At 42.4% G+C, this 16,279-nt stretch overlaps 1 protein-coding gene and 2 pseudogenes across 1 annotated transcript in view; 2 read left to right on the plus strand and 1 right to left on the minus strand.

Moving 5' to 3' along the window:
• Nucleotides 1-16,279, plus strand: part of ZNF19 (zinc finger protein 19) — a 131,984-nt gene that overhangs the window by 34,596 nt on the left and 81,109 nt on the right. The window lies entirely within an intron of this gene.
• Nucleotides 1-16,279, plus strand: part of LOC137214371 (large ribosomal subunit protein eL31-like) — a 59,599-nt pseudogene that overhangs the window by 34,559 nt on the left and 8,761 nt on the right.
• Nucleotides 6,218-8,595, minus strand: LOC137214609 (soluble lamin-associated protein of 75 kDa-like; annotated as a pseudogene).

Genomic DNA, 16,279 nt, shown 5'->3' on the forward strand with positions numbered 1-16,279 from the left:
CTATACCATTTTATATAAGGGACTTGAGCATGGTATCAGCGAGGGTCCTGGAACCAATTCCCTTGCAGATACGGAGGAAGGGTTGATTGTACAGGCAAAAATATGCAGATGACTAAAGGGAAGTCTTCAGGTCAAAGGCCAGATTATATAAAGCAACACACCAGAAGTCCCAAGCCTTGAGTCAGCCACGAAAAATAGCCTGTATAGCTTCCAGGACACTGATTAATTCAGAAACTGTTCGATAAATGTTTACTCCCTTTCATAGAGAGGGGAGATCCAGAAGAGAAGTCGCCTATAGTGTAGCACAGGCACAAACTGACTTCTCTTTCGTGGGCGGCTAAGAGCCTCTTACACTGTATATTCTTGGACTATGTCAGGTAGTCATAGATTCAGCCACTGGATTTGTCACATTATTAACTTCATAATCACTGTGTAATTCACACAGACCTTTATATAGTCCTTCCTTCCTGGAGGTGAGTTTATTGTTGGAATTAAATGGACTGCCACTCCCTGGGGAAGATAGAACCAACATTTCGCTTGGCTCATCTTGGCTATGAGGAAGGAAAAAAAAGATGAGGAAGCTCTTTTTATAACATGTACAGGAATAAAGGTAAATTGTGGTGGAGTGTAAAAGCGACTGATTTTGGAGTCAGACGTCTGGGCAAGTCATTCCACCTCTCTGAGCCCTAGAATATCACTGTAAAATAAGGTGTAAAGTATCAGTGTAAAATATATGTTCACCTAATGGAATTCTTGTGAATGTTAGGATTGGATTCATGCATATAACACCCCTAACACAATATTATGACAATAATGAGTTTAAAAGTGGTAGTTATTATAGAATCATAATAACACCTCTTTTTTTCTTTCTCGGCTGTTGGCTTATTTTCCAAGGCCTTGAAAGAGAGAACAGGCAGAGTTGTGTGAGTCCTGGGATAATCTAGGCAGTATATTTGCTGGTTTCAATCAGCTGAGCCCCCTAAGGCCTTATCATAAGCACCATAAGCACCACCTGTGGTGGTGCCTTGTATTGATTTCAGTCGTGTGGCCTTCTCTCCCTTCCTGTTTCTCTCTAGCAGGTGGAAGAGAAATTTCTCTTCCTTGAAGTGACTCCATTGCAGAGACGTAAATTGAAGAGCAAAACTGGGCCGTTGGTAGTTCTGCTTTTATTCTTACTATAAAAGTAATACTTGTTAATTATAAAAAATTTGAAAAATACAAAATGTGTAACGAAGACAACACAAATCTCTTTACATTTTGCTGCTGAGAGAAGAGCACCATTGATCGTTTTTCCCATGCCTGCAGAAATCTGTATAATTAGGATCACACTGAAAATATAGTTTTGTATTTATTTTTCCTAGTCTTTAAAACATTTCAAATTATGAAATTAAAATTAAGGTATAAAGGTACAATTTAACAAATGATATAAAGGAACTACCACTCCAAAATAGAACACCCAAAAAACAGAACATTGCCAAAGCTGCCTCAGTATCTCTTCACTCTCACGTCCTCCCCCTTCCCTCATCATTCAGAGGTGACCACTTCCAAGGTAAGCAGCTCCTTATTCTTCCATATAGTTTATCACCTTAAGCAGTACAATTGACCAAATTGACCCCAAATTGACCTCTTTCTAGGTAGAATTATAGCACATGTATTCTTTTGAGATTTGCTTTTTTCATTTCATTTTATCCTTGTAAGTTTCATCACATTGTTACATACAGTTATGGCTTTTTTTATTACTGTGTAATATTCCATGTATAAATATGCCACAATTTGTCCATGCTCATGTTAATGGACATTTGAGTTGTTCATAGTTTGGAACTATGACTGAATATTCTTGACATGTCTCCTGGCACACGTTTATACATGTGTCTCTAATAGAGGCTGGGTCGTGGGGGTTAGATCTGCTTTTTTCACTCACATTATATTGTGAGCATTTACCCATCTCAACACATATTTATGGGAGACATTACTTTGAATGGATTTATCATATGCCAGTATTCCAGGATTCTATTGACAGATGTTTAGATTGTTTCCAATTTTTCCTTATTGCATTTGCATATAATTCTGTGACAAATACAGTGATCTTTTTTTTTTTTTTGGTTGTGTTGGGTCTTTGTTGCTGTGTGTGGGCTTTCTCTAGTTGCGGCGAGAGGGGGGCTACTCTTTGTTGCGGTGCACGGGCTCTAGGCGCACAGACTTCAGTAGTTGTGGCACGCGGGCTTCAGTAGTTGTGGCTCGCAGGCTCTAGAGCATAGTCTCAGTAGTTGTGGTGCACGGGCTTAGTTGCTCCACGGCATGTGGAATCTTCCTGGACCAGGGATCAAACCCTTGTCCCCTGCATTGGCAGGCAGATTCTTAACCACTGTGCTACCAGGGAAGTCCCAAACACAATGTTCTTAATGATTAATGAAGCACCTCCCACAGTGCTCAGTGCAAGTAGCCATCACACCTCCTTCCTTACATGTAATACCACAGATCTTAGCCTCTTTAATTTGTGATTCATAAGTCAGTTAGGAAGAACTCCTGGAAAGGCTGGCTGGAAGCAGTCGTTAAGAAATAGGTATTCATGGGACTTCCCTGGCAGTCCAGTGGTTAAGACTTCACACTACCAATGCAGGGGGTGTGGGTTCAATCCCTGGTTGGGGAACTAAGATCCCCTATGCTGTGTGGCACAGCCAAAAAAAAAAAAAAGAAATAGGTAATTAATCGAAAACTCAGGGTATCCAAAACAGAGGGCACTTCCAAAAAGGAATTATGGAGCGTGAAGGTTATGAAAGAAGATCATTGTAGCTACTGATCCTTCAGAGCTTGCGACAAACCAGGTACTATACTTCACACTTATTTGGGTTATCACATTGTCTTTGCCATGGCCTTAGAAGGTAAATTTCATAATTTCCAAATGATGGAATAGAGGTTTGGAGAAGTTAAATAATGTATCCACAGTTACATGGTTTATAGTGGCAAAATCTGGACTCAACCCCAGGTCTGTTGAAAGCCCAGGCTTACTCATCAGGTAATGTTACCTTCCTACATGACCATGGACCATTTCTTTAAGGCAGCACTGTCCAATAGAACTTTCTGTGGTGAGGAATGTTTTTGCACAAATACAGTGGCAACTACCACTTGTGGACATTGGACACTTGAAATGTGGCTAATGCTACCATTTTGGAAAGTGCAGATAAGTTTGTACAGATCCAGTCCTTTTCTTTTTTTTGTTTTTGCTTTCAATTCTGTTTATTTTTTTAAGTCTGTCTTGAAAATACAAACAATGTGATTAATTGTGCCTGAAACAAAATCAGTGTCTAAACAAATTCAGTATCTAAACACATCTTCACCAACGATATTAGGGAAAAGGGAAGGAATTTCAAAACACAGACCAGGAAACAATCACAAAATACAGGTTTAATTACTACTGTTAAAAATTTAAAAAAAAAATTAGAAAAAAGAAACTACCAAGAAAACAATCGTAAGTACTTGAGTAAGTCTCGCTATTCTGAATAATGTAACATCTTTTCTAAATTGTAGACTTAGAAGTTTTAGAACACACAGACACTAAGGAAAAGAAAGGCTAGTTCCTTGGGAATTACTATCCAGTAAGATACAATTACTTCAGGATAACAGAAGCAGAACCTTCCTTACAATTAGATTTTAACAAATGATTTTGCCGCTAATAGAAATGGGGAATGTATGAATGACAAGTTTTGGAGGGTGAAAGAAAAAAAAATGGACTGAAGGTAAGCACTGGATACAGAACTGAGGTTTGCTTATTTTTCACAACCAAAAATAAACAAGTTAAACTATCTTGTACAAATCAAGCTTGATACTAAGTATGCAAACAGAAGCATAAACATTTGTAACTAATCACACCCATGAAAGACTAGGTTAACACTCCAAACACAGTATTGCTACTAGTGGACATACAAGGCAGAAATTTCTAAAATACTGTTACACAGATGAGTAATGTTAGTATAAATTCTTTATTTACATTAAAATCTGTTTCAGGGGGCTTCCCTGGTGGCGCAGTGGTTGAGAGTCCAAAGTAACATTTTCTGTCAGAGATAATATGGACAAAAATTGTGTGCTGAACAGAAAGTTTTGAAACTGCTTAAAATGCACCTACTGTTTAAAGCAAACAAGTTTAACAAGTGTAAATTTATACTGCGAGTCCTCAGTGGTCATATATGAATAACTGCACATTTCTTTTTTTGTAAACCTCAGCAACTATATTCACACATCAAGAGTTGTCAGTGAGCTCAGTCTTAAACTACACCTTTTTTTTTTTTTTTTTTGCGGTACGCGGGCCCCTCACCGCTGCGGCCTCTCCCGCCGCGGAGCACAGGCTCCAGACGCGCAGGCCCAGCGGCCATGGCCCACGGGCCCAGCCGCTCCGCGACATGCGGGATCCTCCCGGACCGGGGCACAAACCCGCGTCCCCTGCATCGGCAGGCAGACCCCCAACCACTGCGCCACCAGGGAAGCCCTGTCTGCTAAAGATTTTTATCTCAACTTTAAATCTTCCTAAAATGCCAACATCCCAAAATAAAATTTAGTATCACCTGACTGTAGACTGAATAAACCTTCAACATCAATCCTTAGCACCTCAAATAATGACACAAAGTCATAACACATTTTTTTTCATGTAAGGACCAAGCAGTTTTAAAAACAATCTAGGGCTTCCCTGGTGGTGCAGTGGTTGAGAGTCCGCCTACTGATGCAGGGGACGCGGGTTCGTGCCCCGGTCCGGGAAGATCCCACATGCTGCGGAGCGGCTGGGCCCGTGAGCCATGGCCGCTGAGCCTGCGCGTCCGGAGCCTGTGCTCCGCAACGGGAGAGGCCACAACGGTGAGTAGGCCCGCGTACCGTAAAAAAACAAAACAAAACAAAAACAATCTAAATGGCCTCAAAGCATTCCCAAACTTACATGAAAATTTGAGTACACATAATACTTCCAAAGAGTAGGATTGTTTTAAGATTCTCTTTGGATTCTAAGAATAACCATTTTGTTCATTTTTAAATAAATTATTTTACGAAAATAAACAATTGAGGATGTTTTTTGTTTTTAGTTTACCCAGGCAAAGGCCTTTGTGTTGCGCAGGCAAAGGCAACCACAATGTACACGCAGGCTAGATTGTAACCTGTCCGCACAGAGCAAATCAAGAGCGAGCAAGCCAAAAGGGACAAATGAAGCCTCCAATCTGATTTAAGCTCTTGTAACTATGGCTCCTAGGGCAGCTTATTCCTGCCCTCTAGGTCTAAGATTGTGGGACGCAGTTCCAAACCTACCAAAAATGGAAGCCAAGGGCATAAGCTGACAGGCAGGCAAAAAGATCTTTTGACAGGAATCACTCCATGAGTTAGGGAAGTGGATGAAAGTGAGGGGAATATAACGAAGATTCTAGAATAAAGGCAGTGGCAGGATTAAGGAGAAGCCTTAGGAAGGGTTCTCACACTTCTAAAGTATACATGTTAACTGGGTGAGGACAAAAGTACAGTCCCCAGATTCAAATGAAATTTTAAATAATTATACGAGTGCCTACAGGCCAGAGTTAAATCCCTAGCAGTACTATTAATATCAGATGTTATCAAGAGTGAACTGGAAACAGATTTTGTTTGTGCCTTTCCACAGACATTGAAGTCAAAGGAAGAAATTGCACCTACAACTAAGAACTAAGAGGCCCAAATACCACCTTCATAAACCTTTGACCATAAATTTCCAAATTTGTGCTCTCATTTAGTTGAAGTTGCATTTATCCTAATTTACTGACATTTTTGTTTAAGTATGCCTACATTTTAAAAAATGGTGATTAGTTTTGAAATTTAAGATAAAACTTCTAGAACCTTCACCGAGATTACTATTAAAACCCTTAGTATAAAAGATTTCTGTGATCCTTACAATTGATGGAAACCCTACTACTTTCACATTTTTTAATTTATATTTTCTGAAATATTAATGGTCAGATATCCCCAACTGCTAAAGAAAATATAGTATGATCTGGTTTCCCAAAATCGAAACATGGTTAATAATGAAAAAAATTGTATTTACACAAAATAGCCTGAAAAATTAAAAAGAACGGTGTATCCTAGGTCCTACAGGGGAGGGAAAAGCAGCATCATAAATAAGTTCAAATTGAAAATTTGGAGTTTTTGTCCTGTGCCCCATGCTATTTATTCACTGTCATATTTTAAAAACAACAATTATGTTATCCGCATTTCTTCCTCATTCAGGTCAGCTTGGCTTTCTTCTTTGCAGGTCCTTTGTGCCCTTTGGCCTTTCTTCTTAAATTCCGCCTGTCGACCACAGGCACTTCCACTTCTATCTCCTCTGAGCTGCTTATCCACAGTCTTCTCTGTTGATTGTGTCAACTGATCTAGTTGCTCAGAAGATGCTTCAGACTGCTCCTCTGACTGGCTCTTCTGTCCTGCATTCTGTGCAAATGGCACATCTTCAAGTTCAACCTCTATTAAAGAGCTCTGAGGAAGAGCTGGAGATGTTTCCTGAGGCTCGGCTACCCCCTCCTCACGCTGGTCTTCCAATGAGGCAGTAGTGTTGGGTGATACATTTTCAGAAAATTCAGTTATCACGGAGTTTGGAAAACCATTCTTCATTTGGGATAGTAGCCACATTGTCTGAACTCCCAAAATGTGCTTTCTTTCTTGAAACTAGAGGCAGCCACTCTTCAGTGTGCCCCTTGTCATCAGATGGGCCTTCATCTAGCAACATTTCTGAGTCAGTTACATGTGAAGTCTTATCCTGTGCAACAGCCTCAGGAGATTTTGAAGATTCTACCACCAGTGGAACAAGATTCGTAGAGTCTTCACTGGCATTAAAAGACTGCAATTTTATTATATTTTATTTTTTATTTTTATTATTTTTTTTTTGCGGTACACGGGCCTCTCACTGTTGTGGCCTCTCCCATTGCGGGGCACAGGCTCCAGACGCGCAGGCTCAGCGGCCATGGCTCACGGGCCCAGCCTCTCCGCGGCATGTGGGATCTTCCCGGACCGGGACACGAACCTGTGTCCCCTGCATCGGCAGGCGGACTCTCAACCACTGCGCCACCAGGGAAGCCCCAAAACTGCAATTTTAATTCTTCACCTAAGACTTCACTAGTGGAGTCCTCCTCTTCTGTTATAGGTGAAGTCTTAAGAGTATCAACCATTATCTCACCATTCATAGGCTCTAATTCAGATTCCTTTTCACCTTCTTGCTTTTCCAGGCCTGGCTGGGTTTCTGGTGCTGGTCAAACATTTGTATCACTACTTTCATCTTCAGATTCAATCACAGTCTGTTAGGGTTCTTCTTCCAAGAATTTTTCTGAGCTCTCTGATATTTGTGCAGTAGACTCCAATTTGTTCACTGAAGCTGTAGGTGAAGTCTGGGGAGTCTTTTCGTCTTCCCCTCGAGAACTACTAAATTCAGAATCCTGAAACCATTTTCCAGTCTTTGGCTGCTTTAGATGACTACTTCGAGTACGAGTGGAAACAGGTGTTTTATCGTGACCTTCAGAAGTGCTTGCAAAGGCATCTTTTAGAGAATCAATAGTTAGCTGCATCTCACTAGACAAACTGTCTTCAGCTCCTGCTTCATAGTTTGGAACAGATGCAAGACCATATTCTCCAGACACAGGTCTTTTAGCTTCATTTTGAGAAACTGCAGTCATTTTACATGTTTCTCTTTGTAATGCTCTGGTGATTGGTATTCTCTGGTACCAGTGTCCCACACCTTCAACTTCCCAAAGCAGTTCATGGTCTCCTGGATATTTTTCAAAGTACTGGTTGCAAGCTGTGTACATAAGAGAGGTCAGTGGATACCACAAGCCAAGTGCATCTTCTGTGAAGGAATCAACAAGTCCTCCAGCATATGAAGCCCAAAGTCTTTCCCTCTATATTTCTTTCTTATGAACATTGTATCAAGAACTGGCAGTTTGGTAGCTTTGGGTAAGAAACAAGGCACATATGCTTCCTGTAGGCTTAACTGGATAAAACCCAGTGGCCTCTCCTTTCTTCCACAGAATCTTAGCATAATCAGTACTGCTATGACCCAGGAATGGGATCTCATTTCTCTCCATTTCCTGCTTTCTGTAAATAATTCGATTCAGTACAGAACGCCTCTCTCCCCAAGAGTTCTCACCTGCTTAAGTCTCTCTCTAGAAGGGACAGATGTTTTCACAGTATCATCAATAGCCCACCACTGATCAGCAAGGTAAAGTGCCGCAGCTGTGAGTGAGTCCTCGGGTGCAGAAAGAGCAAGAACTTTCTGGGTCTGATCTCCACCATAGAGAGGTACAAAGCTAATTTGACAGGCTAATAGGAATCGTAATATTGAGAAGAGAAGAACATTCAGGATTTTCAGGGTCCCCACACCTGAGATCTGACATGTAATCTTCAGCAGAATTTTCCATTTCCTCATGACTGCAATTATCCAGCATATCCACAGGGAATGCCATCCTCTCGGACGCGCCTCCTGAGCCCGGGAAAGGAGGCGAAGCCGCGGGAATGAATGAAGCCGGCGGCGGCTCGCTGGCGACCCCCGGCCGGGACCGGGCTGCGCCGCTCACGGCTACCGGGGCCGGTACAGCCGCCTGCCCCTCGCCCGGGACGCCCGGCTCCTCCAGTCCCTTTCTTCTTGAGTCTCAGAGAATCTGATGAAAGATAAAGACCTTCTATCTAGAAAAACGCACATTTGCAAATCATCCAATTTCAAGGGGTCCCAAGTTAAGAATCCTTACAAAAGTCTGCACGCACTTCAGGTGCTTCCCAAACTGTGATTTTGTGGAGAGAGCTTTCTCCCAGGGACCACTATACAGCAGAGCTCTGAGCTCCATCAGTTGCTCTTGGATCTTTACAGTCTGGGGACCCATCTGAATGGTGAAGAAATCCTTGGTCAGCCCCTGAACCAGAGTCTGATTTTCTCAAGAGACCAAGAAGGATTTCTATGCTGGTTACACTACGTATTCCTGCTACCTTCACCCAGACCATCACTCCTTGTGTACTAGGATTGGAGTTTCTCAACTGCTGTACTTGGCTACCTGTCTTTCCTGTCCACAGTGACACTAAAAGCACAGTCCAGCTTTCCTTGCGTTCCTTTTCACGTAGGGGCTCCAGCACTCCTCATTTCACTCAGTATGCCTCAGCCTGCAGTGTGGATGTTAGGGCCTGAAACTTGAGTGACGTTACACTCCCTCCATTGTTCACCAGCCCTGTGTGGCTTACCAAAGCCTGGTGTCAGTCCCAACCAGGGTACTGGCTAAGCGGCTGGGTTTAAAGAATGAATTCTGGAGGACTGGAGCTTTCTGTTTGGGCTAAGCATCTGTAGACGGTAGCAGTTAGTTGGACCTTAGCATCCTAGGGAGCCAAGACCTTCTGAAGAAGTATGCCGGGAAGGGAATCTTGGTTGCTGTAAATCCTATTATCAAATGGACAACGGCCTTCAGTAGAACTTGCTTCCTTGAGCTGGGCCCTGAGGGAGGACACCTGGGTGGGGATCCCCTGGAAATAGGATAGCCCCTATCTCTGTATTAGAAGTATCTATTTCAGTCAACACTGGGAGAACACGCTGAATTAAGGTAGGTCAGTAGGAGGTAAAAGGTAAACACGGTTTTAAGTTTCTTGTTGGTTCTTGCTTGCTTAAGTCTCCTTAACACGTCAGAGTGAGTGAGTGAGAAAATGGGAAATAGAGCCAGGAGTTCCTTGTTCCTTACAAGAAGAAGTTCCTTACAAGAACTTGTAAGTTCTTGGTGGTTCAGGAGCTTGACATTGTTGGATGATGCCTTACCTGGAGTCAGGACAGGATGTGATCTGAGGATTCTGCCTTCAGGCTTTCAAAAATCAGTGGAGACTGCTGCAGGTGATCCATGATGGCCCAGTCAAGGAGTTGCTGGGGATGAAATCTGGGGAGAATAAAAGGGTGTCTTCTGTTGGTCTGTATTCCTTGTATCACATTGATCACCAAGGTCTGTCTGTTCTACCCGTAAGTAACTGTCAACTTTGCTCCCTTTCCCTTTATGTCCATAGCCACTGTCTTTGCTCAGACTCTCAATTTTCCTTGCTTGAATCTCTGCCAACAGCCCCTCAACTATTCCCTCCACCTCCAATCCCACCCCTCCAGTCTTTGCTCCACCCTACAGCTAGAGTGATCTTTCGCTGTACAGATCTGATCCCTATCACCTTTCTGCTGGAAGTGCTGCAGTGGAGCTCAGTATAGGCAAGATGAAAACTTGGCATGCCATTAAGTATTTTTTTCAAGTGCTGTTGTTTCTGTACTCTCCATCATAATCTCCTTCATGCAGTAAATTCCAGAAATACTTGTTGGGTGTCTCTTACACTCCAGGCACTACTCTAGGCCCTGAGAACAGCAGGGAACAAAACAGGCAAAATTCTCTGTGTCTGTGGAGCTTGCATTCTGTTGGGTGGGGAACAAACACATAAATGTGTGGTATATCAGATTGTGGCAAGTGCTGTGGAGAAAAGTAAGGAAAGGAGAAATTGTGACCGGGGCTGGGGTTGTTCCAATTTTTAATTTATGTATTTCTTTATTCATTTTTTAGTTGTGGCACACAGGATCTTCATTGTGGCATGCAGACTCTTAGTTGCGGCATGTGTGTGGGATCTAGTTCCCTGACTGCGGATGAAACCCAGGCCCCCTTCATTGGAAGCATGGAGTCTTAACCACTGGACCACCAGGGAACTCCGTTTTCCAATTTTTAATAGAAGGGTCAGGGAAAGTAACATTTTGGCGAGAACCTAAAGGAGGTGAGGAAAATACCTGAGGAAAGACCATTCTAGGCAAAAGGAACAGGCAAGTGCAGAGGTGCTAAGCCAGGAATCACAAGGAAAGCAGTGTGACTGATCAGAGTGAGTTAGCAAGGAGAGCATGAGAGAGGAGGTTGCAAGGAAGCAAAGGCAGGATGGGACAAACGGTGTAGGAATGCAGTAGACCTTATTAGTTGGAGTTTGACTCTGACGTAGGGTGAAATGGGAAGCTACTGGAGGCTATAAGTTTAGGAATGACATATTCTAAGGGATCATTTGGGATACAGTGAGGGGAATAACCCATAAGAGGGTCAAGGGCAGAAGCTGGGAGGTCAGCTAGGAGGCTAGGCAAGAGACCATTGTCTCGGATCAGGGTAGTAGCAGTGGAGGTAGTGGATTCTAAAATATCTATTAAAACATATATTTTAAAGGTAGAGTCAAATAATTCACTGATGGATCAGATGTGGCAATGAGGGTAAGAGAGGAGTCAAGGCTGACTCAAGTGTATGGTTGCCATTTTCAAAGATGGGAAGAATTAGACTTTGGTGTAGAAATCAAGAATTTGGTTTTGGATGTGTTAAGTTCAAGATGCCTATTGGACAACCAAGTGGGAATGTTGATCGGGCAGTTAGATATATGTATATGCATACATATATAGAATTCAAAGGAGAGGTCTGGGCTTGAAACGTGTATTTGAGAATCATCAACATAGAGAGCCACAGGGCTGGATAAAAGCACTCAGGAAGAGTGAGAAGTTGGAGAAGAGGACGAAAGAAACCAAGGAGTCCCCAGCAAGATAGGCGGAAAACAAAGTGCATGTGGTGCCAAGAGAAGAAAGTGTTCCAGGGAGAAAGGAGTAATCAATTGTGTTTAAACCTTCAGAAAGATTAAGGATAGATATTGACCATTAGATATAGCAATTTGGATGTCATTCATAACCTTGACAAGAGGACATTCTGTGGAGTCATAAGCATGAAAATCTGATGGGAGGAAAGGTTTGGAGATGGGAAAATAGCCAATTCTCATTGTCTGAAGGGGAGGAGAAATGGGACCGTAGCTGGAAAGAGAAGTGAGATCAAGAGACAGTTGTTGTTGTTTTTGAAGATGAGAGAAATAATGGCTTCTTTATTTGCTGAGGGAAATGATCCAGGAGAGAGAGGAGAATGGTTGGAGTGATGGAATCAGGTGTACACAAGTGGAGGAGTTGGTCCAAGTTAGGAGCACATACCATTCATCATTATTGATAGGAGGGAAGGCAGAGTAGATGAGCATGGATGCGGGGAGGTGGGAACCTTGTGGACTTTCTCTTCTTATTTTTATTTTCTCAGTGAACTAGGAGACAAGGTTGTCATCTTAGGATGGGGAAGAAGTTATGAAAAGTTTGAAAAGAGAGGGGAAGGTATGGAATGGTCATCTGTGAGAATGCGTTAATGACTGTGCTAGGATAATGTAAGTAGAATTGATGAGTGACATTGAAGGCCTTTTTAAGGTGAGTGGTCATAAACTTAAAGAGAGAGCAGTTAGCAGAGGTATGTGAATTTTCCAGTCATGTTCAGCTGCCCACTTGTGCATGCATAGGTGGAAGGTTAGATTTTATTAAGGCTTGTGTTCTGTCAGAAAAGTACTGTGAAGCGAGAGAGAGGGGAAAGGGAACCAAGGTTGTATTCGAAGGAGTGATTATAATAACAAACCACAGAATCTAAGTGAGATAAGAGGTGAAACAAGGACACAAAGGGAATAACTGAGCTACAATGGAGGACAAACTTTTTAGAGGAGAGGCAGTCAGGGATTTTAGAAATTAGTGTTTTGAAAGCATCATCTATAAGGATACTGAGGTTATGTGGGAGCAGGGTTGGAGACTGGTAGTGGCCACATGATGGCAATGAGGGTAGCATAGTCTGGTTAACATCAGAATCAAAGCTGGACACTTTTGGGAAGGAGGGAAGCAGAATGGTCTGGAAGCAGCAATAAGGACAAAGAGAAAAAAAAAAAAGGACAAAGAGGATACCTATTCCACTGCAAGGTGTGGGGAAAAAACAGCCACCACTTGAGAGGGCTGCAGAGGAATCACTGTCCTCAGAGGAGACCCAGATCTCCTTTAGAGCAAGAAGGAAAAATTCAGAGATTTTGAGAAAAGAGGAATTTTGCGGATCCCAACAACCAGTTCCTGAGAGTTTCAGGAGATGAAGAGGGTAGGAAATGGGGTTAGAAAACAGAATGTACAGGACCATTTGGGATGAAATGCAAGGGATAATGAATGATCTAGAATCCTGGGGCTCCTTGTGTGACTAGCATAAAGCAGGCTAAAGGGAATAATGATAACAGATAATGATGGTCTGAAGGCAGATAACGGTGGCCAAACTGTGAATACTGAGGAAAGGGAGGTATGAAGGACCTTCCAGGCGCGTCCAAGGTATGCCCATCTTTACTCTTCACAGTGATGAGGTCAGGGGAGGGATGTTGTCTTGTCGAGGGCACCTGAAATTCTAGAAATTTAGAAATGTCATTCTGGAGATGAATAGTGTCACCATTTCTGCAAATGATGCAAAGCATCTGGAGTCAGCTTGACTGAACAAATGGGAGTTTTGATTGAAGGAAGAAAGGGGTGGAGTGTGGAACACTGAAGAACAAGGTAATTCTTCAGGGGATTTTACAGGAGTTTCTGGTGCTGACTCATATGACAAGAAGTCTGGGCATAGTCAGTTGGGGCTCTTAACAGTGGCTCAGTGATGTGTTAAGTGCCGTCTTTCTGCAGACCTTCAACCTGACACTTATTGCCTTATAGTCATAAGAAGTTTGCTGCACATGTAGAACTCAAATCTAAATTCCAAATGGGAAAGGGGGAAAAGGTTAACAGGCAAAGGGTATCTGCATCTATGAGGCAAAAATGTGGAAGTACTTACAATAGCTCATGTGGATTGCTCTGTTTAAAGCATCTTCTTTATTCCCTAGCTAGCTTCCATCTTCTCTTTCAAAATTCTACTCAAGTCAACATAACCTTCTTGGAGAAACCATTCCTCATCTCCCTAGGCTGAGTTAGGTGCCCCTGGTGTGTGTGTTCAGAGCCTGTGATAGATTGCAATGTCAACCCCCATTCTTCCATCTCTGTATCCATGCCCTGTGCCATATAACTCTGATTCTGGTCTCAGCCATGCAGCTTGCTTTAACCAGTGGGATATTTTAAAGCAAAAGCTTAAAACTCCTCAAGAGCATGCTCTTCCTCTTGTGTCTAAGCCAGTGCCATGAGAACATACCTGCTGGAGGATGAGAGACACATGAAACAGAGCTAGATCAACACGGTGAGGCCATCCTAGATCAGCCAGCAGCACCTAACCCCCAGACACTTCACTGAGCCCAACCCAAATCAGCAGAACTGCTGAGGCAACCGCCGAAATTAACAGTTACTGTTTCATCCACTAAAGTTACGTGGTTGGTTGCTACTTAGCATTATTATGGCACTGGATCATTGACACAGAGTCCCTTGGGTATAGCTCTGCTACAAGCCTTAGCCCTGTCTCCTGAACTAACGTTAGGGAGCTCCCTTAGGACAGGACACTTTTATCTGTGTACATCTGTCACCTAGCACAGTGCCTGGCACCTAGAAGGTGCACAGTGAAATCTTGTGAAAGGAATGCATGAATGAACCTTTGTTCAACCTTTACAAAGGGCCTTACTTCTTTGTGCACGACAGGTGCAAAATTCCCCATAGTTAAACAGTGTAATCAAATGGACACACCCACAGAAAACCTAGTTCAGCAAGATATGTGAAGCTACAGTATATAGTAAACACTCATCACAGATTAAAGCTTTTTACTGCCTCAAGTACAAATGACTATTTCTTAAACATTGCGCAATCTATTTTATATTTTATTATGTTGTATAGATCCGTTTAAAGATAATCTAAATACTGTAAGAACACTTTAAAGGGTAGAGTGTAAATGGATATGACTCAGTCTACATATCTTTACTATTATCTTCAGTACACAATACCAAACCATTGTGAACTACTGATATTTCCTAAATCATGTCAAAAAATTTGCATGGCTTAAAAAAAAAAGTATTTGTGTTAATATAAAAAAAAGAGAAAGAGAGAACTTCCTCTAGGGGTCTGCAGAGGAAAATATCATTTCTAGTAGCGTAGTCAAGTATGGGGGTGGGGAGAAAGGCAAGAATATTATCCTTATGAAAGGTCAGCAACAATCACATGGTATCGCATGTTTTGGGGACACTGAGCAAACTAGTTTTGCCTAGGAAGAGAGTTTCTACAGAGAAATAGTAAAAAAAAAAAAAAAAAAAAATGTCTGGGAGTGGTAGGGCAGCATGGAGCCCAGTCGTGGAGATCCTTGAATATAAGGTTAGGGACATTTTAACATTATCTTTTACTCAGCAGGGGATAGTTAACTTTTGAGCAAGGGAGTGACATAATGAAGGGTTGGGTCAACCTTAGCTGCTAAATTCTAGCAGCATGGTGTGGGATGGTTTTTGCAGAAATATGGCTAATAGTCATATCAAATAATTTAATACAAAAATAATATTATGCTCCCATTTATCTTTTTTATTAATTAATTAATTTATTTATTTTTGGCTGCGTTGGGTCTTCGTTGCTGCACGTGGGCTTTCTCTAGTTGCTGTGAGCGGGGGCTACTCTTCCTTGCAGTGCACGGGCTTCTCATTGCGGTGGCTTCTCTTGTTGTGGAGCACGGGCTCTAGGCGCGTGGGCTTCAGTAGTTGTGGCTCGCGGGCTGTAGAGCGCAGGCTCAGTAGTTGTGGTGCATGGGTTTAGTTGCTTCGAGGCATGTGGGATCCTCCTGGACCAGGAATTGAACCTGTATCCCCCGCATTAGCAGGCGGATTCCTAACCACTGTGCCACCAGGGAAGTCCCCCATTTATTTTTAAATCACATCTCTTATTAAAGTCTAGATTTCTGCTGGATGCCAGTGACCAAGGAATTATTTTGAGATGAAAAGGTTTGCTATTCTCTCCCTGACAGTCATTTAGCCTGTTGTCCATTGGGGGTCCATGAATTGTTTCTTCCCCGCTCCGGCTATTGGGTTGTCTTATTTTCTTCTATTTTGCTTTCCATACACTCCCCTGGCCTCTGCTGGTCTAATTCTGTGAAAAACTAATTATAGCCAGGGGTAGAGGTCAGATGTAAGAATGAACGAGACTCCATGTAACCAAAACCAGAATCAGCATCGGAATAAACTATTCTAAGTGCTTTTCTTAAGAGCACATCTCACCTGAGTTGTGGTAGCATTTACCTTTCAGGTGTGAGGATGTCATTTTGTCCTCAAAAAGTGTTTCATAATCCACTAATTATATTTGTTAGGTGGGTGTCACTGTTTTTCATGCAAGTGGAATTTAGTTAGGAAGGATAAATACCTTATCTAAAATCTTGTGTCATGTTTTCTCTAGAATGTTTTCTCCATTTTGCTCCCATTCCACCTGACACACTCCTTTTAAGCCTTCTAAACTCTGTTCAGACATGCCTTGTCTGTGCAACGTTTCCTTACCCTGCTGCTC

The sequence above is a fragment of the Pseudorca crassidens genome, chromosome 20, assembly GCF_039906515.1.
Source record: "Pseudorca crassidens isolate mPseCra1 chromosome 20, mPseCra1.hap1, whole genome shotgun sequence".
Lineage (NCBI taxonomy): Eukaryota > Metazoa > Chordata > Mammalia > Artiodactyla > Delphinidae > Pseudorca > Pseudorca crassidens.